Consider the following 10,501-nt stretch of genomic DNA (forward strand, 5'->3'; position numbering starts at 1 on the left):
CTCAAGACAGACAAAATTAAACAGAAAAATACAAAACAGAAAACATTGAAGGAGAAGAACTTCTGTTAGCTTAGGTAGCTATGAAAACTCTGTGCCTTGCACTCTCACTCCTTGTTTCAAGCCCTGGCTGTTCTTCCTTACTTATAGGGGGAAGCCTCCACGGTTGAAACCAAATAAACCAAGCTAAACTTCTTCTTCTTCTTCATACAAACCGGTTCGGCCAGAGTGAGAGGAGAGATAACCAAATGTAAAATCCAATATGCAATTACCTCTAGTCCTTCCTTGGTCACCAATCTTCATCAATCCGAGCCCTCCATCTTGCTTTGCCCTCCAAGAAGGATTCCTAGCCCTTGATGAGTTATGATGATGACAGCTTCATCTGCTCTAAGTTCTGCCTCCTCCATCACATAGCCACTGTAGCTACTTCCTGTGGTGGTTGAGCAAAATCAGAGACAAGTCATTCCTCCAAGGATCTTCCTCTACTGACCGAAATATTCTTCTTCTATTTTTGGTATGGAGAAGCTGAGATCCTTTCACCAAATCTTATCTTTCTTAGTTGGAAATCTTAGCCTCAATATACTTTATTTTGTTTTTTTTTCTTGCCATCATTGTGATGGCCTTGTAGCTTATTTCTCCTTCTTTTTGGTAGCTCAAAGTTCCTTCCATAGCTGCTGTGTAATGACCGAAAGCAAGAAACAAGATGATAGAGAGGAGAGAGAAATTTGAACACAAATGAATGGATTTGATAAAGTAAATTAAAATTTTCACTTCCCTTTGCTTTAGGTAGCGTGCCTCATTAAGGCCATCAATCAAATCAACTACAATTTCTCTCTCATGGTTCCAAGGTCTTCATTAACTCTTCTTAATAAAATTTGAATTCCATCACAATGAAAAAAATGAGATCCGTTGGAAGCAATGAAACTTTACTTTCTTTGCTTAATAGTTTCGGACCAAGCTTTGGTCTTTTTAGCAAAGATTTTAATTGGGCTTATAGCAATAATAATTCAAACTGGCCCATCAAATAAAACACTTCAGCCATCATTCATATGATGATATTGCTCAAGGCTGAAATTTTGATTTCATTGGGCTTAGGTTCTTTTCTTCTTTTTGGCCCAATAGCAAAATCTGCACCAACAAAATTATTAATTAAGCAAGTATGAATTGATATTAAATTAATAATTTTGTAATTAATCACACTAATAATGTTTGTTCATCACTAATTTAATAGAGTTTTCCAAACTCATCACAACTTTTCAGCCACAAAACCACATCAAATTCATCATGATTTAAGCCTTAAAATAGCCCATTTGAGCTTGCAGCAATTTGGTTTTTATACTTCTCCATAAAACCGAATTGTCAAGCTTGTAAATCATCAAATTTTTACCAAAAATAAACATACAAACATGCAATTTCAAGCACCAAACATTAGCCCTCAAAATCATTAATAACATTTAGGGGGGTTTTTAGCTCACTAATAAGAACAAAATTAATCATTAATAATTTAGACAAACCTTATCTCTTATTGCAGCCCTCAAAATCTATAGCACTTAGGGGGTTTTTAGCTCACTTTTTCACCTAGTTTTCAATCAAAACCAACTTTAAAACCATGATGCATACAAGAACCAAACCTACTTCAGAATATTAGGAAATATTTTCTCACCTCTATTGAACTGAAAATGAAAATTTTTTGGTTCACAAGGTACCTAGACAAGATATCTAAAGAGAAAACGTAAAAAATGACAAGTTAGAGCATGGTTCTTCATGATCGAACCATACATGAAGGGAGAGCAGCCATTAAACCTCAACATACCTTTGGAAAATTGGCATGATTGTGTAGAGGATGAAGAGAAGAACACTTTAATCAGTTTAGATTTTTAGTGACGATTTTAGGAAGCAAAAGAAACAAGCTTGAAGATTACATATTCATGGAGTTTCTCTCTTTTTTTTCCTCAAGAAACCACCGCTGGAGAAGAAGATAGAAGCTGCTGGAAATGTTTTCCAAGGAGGCCGTGTGTCATCAAGGTGCTTAGTTACCAAAGTTACAAAAATATCAATAAACGGATAATTACTGAAGCTAGATATATTAGAACACAAGTAATAACACATCTAGAGGTAATTATATGAGCTACTAGTATAAATGATATTAGTATAAATGATACTAGTAACATGATAATCATGAATATAGAAGATCTATGATGAAGCATAGCATAGCTAAGTTCATCGAAGAGTGCCGGTAGATTTTGGATGTAAAAGCTAGTTAAATAATAAATTAATTATGAGTGACGAAGGTTAAAAAGTTAAATTTATAATTGGAAGAGATAAAAATATTTAGGATACAAATTAAAATACTTATCTTAAAGGTTTTGACTCAAGGTTGGGTCAAACGAGCCAAAAATCACAACAAGCCTTCACCAGGCCCAAGCCTAAGTATATAACCTCACACCTTAGCCAAGTTCAGCATTCTTATGCCTTTCATTTGAAGGAAAGCTGCTGAAAGAGAGAAGAGAAGGAGAGAAGAGAGAGCCCTATAAGCACTATTCACCACCACACTCTTTTGCTTATAACTTTCGAATCGTAGCTCCGATTGACGAGCCGTTTGCGGCACGCATAGCTCTCCTTATCCTATTTAATTCTATCTAAATATTGTGGTGAGTAAATTCAAAATTCCTGCTCCATTTTTGAATTCTTCATTGTTTCACATTTTTTGGATAAATGGTATTGAAATCTTGTGATTTTGGTTCTTTAGGGGTACTCTAACATGGATTCCAAGTAAGTTTCATCCCAAATTTGAGTAGGTTAAGGTAAGAAACCTTTTTTTCTTTGGATTTTTCCAATTTTATGAATCCTAGTTGAGGAAATTATAAATTTTGTTGTGAATAGCTTAATTGTTGAGTTGATTATTGTGGGTTGGTGCCTCATTGATTGGTGGAAGCTGGGGTTGATTGTGGAGCTTTGGTTTGAAGGACAATTGATCAAGCTTGGGTCCATTCTATTTGGTGTGAAAAATTCAAGGGTTTAGAAACGCCATTTAAGAGGTACGTGTTTTCGTTTCGGGTAGGCATTATGTAAAGTTGTATGAAAACCTAGGTTAATTGTCCCTAGGATAGGATTGAACGGTATTGGTTGTTGGTGTGATTAGTTGAATGGATATATGTATGTATATGTATGATTTAATTGATGTGGCATGATTTCATATATTGGTGATTATTGTGGAAATTGAGCTGAAGACCATGATAGGGTGAGAAATTCTCTATTTCGTAAGTTGAGGTAAGACATAGTGGTGGTATGGCTATGTGGTAATTGTTGAAGTAATGATGATTGATTTAGTTTAGTTGTAAATTGTGGATGTATGAATGTGTGTACCAAAGAGTTTATTGGTTGATTAGGTGTTGAAATAGTTAGGAATTGAAGAAGTGAGTGTTGAGAAGGGTTAGAAATGGTGTTTGAATTGAATTCAATAGAAGAGTTGGTGAAATTGGTTATTTTGTGAAAATTGGTAAAATGAGTTTTTGACCAACTTCAATGGGTCATAACTTGGCGCTCAGAGTTCGGAATTTGATGGATTTTTTCTTAAATCAAAGATAATGATGAGATCTTTAAAATGGTTTAACAATGGAGGAAAATAAATAATTGTAGCAAAAGTTATTGATATTTGAAAATAGGGGTAAAAAACTGAATTATGAGTTCCAAAATTTTTGGCAAAACCGAATCTTGCGCGTATGCATGGGTAATGCATACGCATGAATGTGAAATAGAATTGAAATTGCGCGTACGCACGTGCATAAACAAAATTGAAATTGTGCATAAGCACGAGATATGCATACGCATGACTACCGTGTTTTTCAGAAAATGTTAATTTTAACTGTTTTAGCCTATCCAACCAGCTTTTTAACTCCCGTAACCCTCAATTAAGGTCCGATACCTAGGCTTTAGGCTTGAAAATGAGTGTGAGTATATTGAATGGATTAAAGTGATATGTTTGAGTGAGATTGTGGATTGGAGAACCTGAGTTATGATAATTGAAGGAAGCCTGTGGTTAATGAAACTATTGAATACTAAATCGATTTAAGACATGAGTAATGATAACCGATTGTGATCTAAATCACTTTTCTGGCAAGGTCAGTGGTATAACCCGCTTGCATTCTGAACTGATGTTTACTGTACTCTTGGCAAAGATGTGGCACGGACAGTGGTGAATCTCACTTGCAAATTGAGCTGAGTTATGCCAGTACAAGGACGATGATTAATCCCACTTGTTCGTGGTTCTCTCTATCTGTAAGGTGGTAGGGTACTAATTCCCCGATCTGTATGGCACTACCTCACTAGGGAAAGGTGGTTAGGCACTCATCCCCCAATTTATGCCCTTGATGTGTACCTCCAGAAAAGGTGATAGAGCACTAATCTCCCGATTATATGCCTCTTGGGATGCGCAGAAGAGAGATGATGTCCGGGTTAAAAAAAGAGAATGGATGAGAGATGTTGTAAAGGACTGAGATTATGAATTAGTGATATAGTGGAGGACTTAGCTTAATTACCTTATTTTGGATTAGTGTGACTCTAGGCTTGGATCTGTTTATTGGAGTTTAGGATTGCCTAGTGGTTTCGTATAATTTTATATCGTCTCTATTGGAAACTGTTACTCTATTAGGAACTTTCGAATTCTTACCCGTTTTGAAAATTTTCTGTTTTTTAAATACAGGACGTGACGCACCTTGTTGAGCATGTTAGATTTTCTTGGACAGCGAAGACTCCTTTATATTTTGTATTTTGTCTTAGTGTTGTTTATTTCTCCACTTTTGTATATGTATATGTATATACCTCTTAGAGGTTGATCTTTGGAGAAACAGGATTATGTTTTGTTTAACTTCTAGTTCTGTAATATACTTTCAAGCCGGCCTTCTCTTCGCAGGTTAAGACTTGTACTTGTTATGTATCTCTTTTGAAATTCTATCTCTGTGTGTGTGTGTCTTTTGTTTCCGTAGCCAATGCTTTCTATCCTTAACATTTTCGAGTGCGACGCAATTTCTCTTTTTCTTATCCTTCTTTCACAGGCTCCTAGTTAAATTATCTTTCGAATATATGTACGTATTTTTATTTTTAGGTGTCGTAATTCCTCGACACCTTTGATTTACGACTTAAACAAAAAGTTCTATGTGGTAAGGTATTACATTGGATACAGTTATTATTTTATTATCATAAAATATTAATATAATAAAATATTATTATTTATTTTTTTGCGTATTCAAAATCGGTTTGTTAAACGGAGTCTAACCATATACTCGAATTTTCCAAAATTCATAATCGAAGTGGCTCAAAAATATAGTTTTTTGCTAGTTTGGTACTCATGATGCGGCGAGGTACTTGATAATGCAATGCCTGTATAGTAGAGGTGCCTGCTTCACCAAACTTTTAGAAAAGTTTCGTTTCACCAAAAATTAGGTTGTTACAAATTTGATTGGATTTTGGTTGTTAAATTTGTTTGTAGTTAAGTATTTGAAAAATTCAGAAGAAAATTGCACCAAAACAATACCAAGACAACTAGAAAATACTAACAAAAAAAAAAAAAATCAGGAGCCTCCCAACTTACTCCATATATATATAAATATCGAGATGGCATCCTTAGGGAAAATAATGGTACAGCAAGGAAAAAAATTTGAGGAAAATTAACAACTTATTGAGGGAGAAAAAATTAATTGGTGCTTGGTGCTTCAAATTATAGCTTGAAGCATTAAATTTTGTAAAAATTTTAGATTGTTATAGTTCAATGGTTTTCTTTAAACATGTTATATTGAGTTTAGTGTTTAACTTTTCTTCTCCTTTTATAATTAACTTCTAATTATAATTAACTTCTAATTTTGTTTACAAGAGGTAGGGTACATGAAAACTTTTTAAAGTTGGCGTAATGTGAGTTTAATTATTACTTTAGCTTAAGCATATTTGATTATAATTGAATTTTTGTAATATAAGTTAGAGTCTTTTTTATTATAATCTAATTATAGCATCACGCTGAAAAAAAAATTACATAATTAAAGTTTCAAATAGTAAATGTCAAAAAATCAGAAACAGAATTCACACTTGAAATTATAGAAAAAATGTTAACATGTATATATCCTCGTTGTACTTGACTCAAACATTGGTGTTCTAATATTTTCCATAAAAAATTGAATAAAATTTAATAATATTCTAAAGAAACAATGACATATCAATTAATTAGTCATAAATATTTAATAATTAAGTAACTAAGAATGTAATGATCTTTGTGTTGTCCTGCATAAATAATGAAAAAACAAATTTGTAAGACATATAAGTAGGTTCGTTTTGAGGTACTGAGACAGAGACTGAGAGACTGAGATCCAGTATTATGTTTGTTGGTCAGAGACTGGTACTAAAATTTTTGTCTCTGTCTCCAAAATTTGAGTATTTCAGTATCTCCAAAAAGTGAAGACACAGAGGACTAAAATTTTTAGAGATGGAGACTAAAAAGTTAATAACATTTTATACTTAAAATACCCTTATTTCAATTAATTAATTTCAATTTTACCCTTGTGCAAATTAAATTAGAGTTTCATTCTTATTTTAATTTCTGTCTCCCATTTTGTACCAAACAGAATACTGGGATTTATTTCAATCTCTGTTTCTTAGTCTCTGTCTCTCAGTTTCAGTCTTTTCGTCTCTGTCTCTCCACCAAACGCTTCCAAAGGTAGCGTTTGGTGGAGAGATAGAGACGGAAAGATTGAGACTGAGAGACAAAAATTAAAATAAATCCCAGTATTCTGTTTTGTGCAAAATGACAAAACTTTTACTTCCATCTACCTACCTCACTGGATCCAGAGAGGAAATTCATGACAATGTTTGTGTAGTCCCACAAACTGCAAATGCCATATTAATGTTCCATCCGTCAATAATAACCACAAGATGGTTTCACTAGTCATTAATACACCTTTCTTCTTTAAGACTTGCATAGAAAATTCATAAGTACCTATTTGTCACTAAAAATGTTGCAAGTTATTTTTCAGATTCACATAATAGTCAGCAGCTGCAACCTTGTCAGCAAGTTTCCTTAACAACAACAAAAACTAAATAAGGCATATCACACTATCTTTTTCACTCTTTTTCCTTTTCCTAAGAGTGCGTGCTATATATATGCATTTCAAGCACTCGAGTAGAACCACACATTGGAATCCATACCAAAATCACCATCCCAAATAAGCTGGTAGAGAAAGAAAAGAGGAAAACCATTCTTGCTACTTAGTAGTCCATCCCAAATATAATACTCCTGGCTGTATAAATGTATTCAAGATAGTATATTAAATCTATCTACTAGATAATCTTTATGTTGTTCTGCATGTTCTCGGCAATACAAATCAGTAACTCATTCAATCCATTGCCTGATTTCTTCTCCTGCGAACCTGACTCAGAGTGTACAGCCATAATATCCCTACCTTGTATAAGCGGTTCCGTTGCTGGAAAATCAAATCGAATAGAAGAGGCTGGCGATTTTATTATAACAAAATAAAGCATATAACAATATCCATATGTGTGCTTCAAAATACTTAATATCCATATGCATGCTTCAAAATACTCAAAGCTTGTTAAGTATCAGTAACAATTAGAGTGGAAATACAAGAAATTCAACGGCTAACATGTTATGTCGAGTAAATTAAGAATGTGTTTCAACTTTCAACTAATAAACTATAACAAACTAACCGTAAACCATGTGCAACAAGAACCAAATAACATTACAAAGCTGGAATTTGTTAGAATAATTTGTTTTATTCCTTCATTACTATGAGCTGAAGAAGAGGTGAAATTTCTGCAGAAACAACAAATACCTGAGACATGTCCAACCTAATCTTTAAATGCTAGTGCCACATGAATCATTCAACTGTCCTATTTAAAATTTCTCTACCTCTGTTAGACCCACATGAATCATGTGACATGATAATACTTGTCCATATTCCATTGGGTGCTGAAGCATTTCGGCAAATTCGGAACGCAATCTTTCTGTATGAAAGAACTCGCCTTAATTGATTAGTAATTGATAAATAATCAAACAACATATATTAAATAATCAAACTCAGAAAATACCTACTAATCAATTATTATCATGCGAATTAAATCTATTTAAAAAATTAATCCAAGAGCTCTCAAATGCTTTATTAGACCAAGACTTCAGTACGATATGTCTCGTATCAACACAAATCTCTTTTATTTATAGCTGTTGAGCTATTCTTGGAATAGATCATCTATGTTTTTCTTTTAGAAATTGTATAATGTGATTAACATAGTTTCATATTCAGTTCATTCGTCAAGCTCTTTGTTCTCTCTCTCATTACCTTCATTGTCCATCAACAGTTCTTACTCTACTTAGATTCCAGTCAGTGTTGTTGGCTCAAAGCAAGAGATCAATTTAACGGTTATAACACTCTTGCATTACAGAACAAGTGAATGGGAGCTATCATAAACTAAAGACTACGAAGGAGACTAGATATTCCAAAAGAGAGCAAAATCATTTTTAGATGCACTAAAAATATCCACTACCAGCACACAAGAAATGCCATTGATGAAAATCAATTCATCATTTCTTATTTTCTTGTATTTTCTTTACATTACAAACACACAAATAAATATATGAGGAGCGTAGCTAGTAATTTAAAACGACATAGTCGAAACCAAAAATACCAAACAATATTTTGACATGTGTTCTTGTTAATTAAGGTTACATCTTAGGTCGCATAGTGTACTTAATTAGACCCGGAATATGAATATTCATCAAGTAGTAGTCGTTCCAATCCAGATTCTCGGGATCAAAGTTAAATTCCTTATCCATATTCTCATCATCAAAGTTGTTAAATTATATACAATAGAATGCTCTCAAACAGCATCTATGAAGAACTTAAGAGTTTAAAAAGGGATTCTTATCAATTTTATATGCTTCTGGTTGCCATGACATAGCGTACGAATTAGTTGAAGGCTTCAATGAAGCTAATAAAATTGCTAAAGAAACTGACTATGTTATCATAGTTGCTGAAATTGATAAAGCGAATTGAAAAGGTGTTTGATTACTAATAGATTTTGCAACAAATCAGCAGATTATGTAAAAAATGATAATTCATGTACTACAATAATCATATATCCTAAAATCAAATCAGGAATCATAATAACATGTGAACAAAATAAAGCATAAACTTTACTATTTAATTTTGTGAATTCTATTGAATTCTGAATTTAAATTTTAGATTTTACTTCAATAAGCAACAATTTTCTTAATCTGATCAATAAAAATAGAATCAAAATTCTAAAATAAAAAACACTAAAATAAATTAAGGTAATGCATTTAAAATACACCAAAATAAAAATTCACCTTCGTTTAGAAGAGGAGAATAAAACGCATTAAAAAAAGAAGAGTATATGACGATAAGAAGAGACTCAATGATACTGAGAAGATCCAGAAGAATAAAGCGTAATGCGAAAAAGAAGAAATTGAAGAATAAATTAAATTAGGTAGGTTGTAGTTCTATTTCAACATGTCGTATATTCTTAAATAATTTCTACATCAACATATTTATTTTTTACTGTATTATATATGATGGATGAAATGAATAACTAAAATTAGTATACAAATAATATTTATACACATAATTTGGAGTTTAATCCAAATCATCAACCAATCAGTTAAGGAGATTAAGTGAACATTATAAACACACGGCACCGCTTATCAATGATTGATTAAAAATGAAAAGGAAAAAAAAAAATGACACCACACGTTGACTATGACTTCCTAATTAGTCCGAAGTCAGCTTATACTCATCATCGAAAATCATTTATATAATTCCTAGTTATATCGATGATGGGATTTTCCGTAGTCTGGACATGTAATACAATATTTGTATCCTTGAAGGGATATTATTGTTTAAAATAAAAGCAAAGATAAAAAAGCATATACGATCTGATCTCATCATACTTTGTATTATTGATATTAGAATTGGTTATCAATTTCGATTCGATAAATTCTAATATTATATTAAAATTTAATAGGTCTAATCTATTTTAAAAATTATATCTTTAATAAGAGGTAATTATTAAAATGGTAGTCGAAATATTTAAACATTCACAAAATAATCCTAAAAAATATTAATTACAAAATAGTTCTTGATTTTAAAATTTGAATAAATAATCAGACGTTAATTTCTCTTATTTCTGTTAACGAAAAATGCTAAGATGAAAAACAAAAAGAGTGACATGATAAACAAAAAAAAAGTGATATTATTAATTATTTTAAAATTAAAAAAACTTTAATTTCCAATAATTCTGATCTTTTCTTTTCTATTTTTTTCTCTCTCTAACCTAAATCCATTCCTTCATTTAATTTTCTCTCTCAAATCAAAATTCTTAAAGACTTCAAAATCAATGTGTCTCACATCATTATCTCCATGTTTTTCAGCAACATCTTCTTTTTTTGTATTCTCTGTGGCACATACCCCTCTTCTCACTACAAAAA

The sequence above is a fragment of the Arachis hypogaea genome, chromosome 11 (assembly GCF_003086295.3).
Source record: "Arachis hypogaea cultivar Tifrunner chromosome 11, arahy.Tifrunner.gnm2.J5K5, whole genome shotgun sequence".
In the NCBI taxonomy this organism is placed as follows: domain Eukaryota; kingdom Viridiplantae; phylum Streptophyta; class Magnoliopsida; order Fabales; family Fabaceae; genus Arachis; species Arachis hypogaea.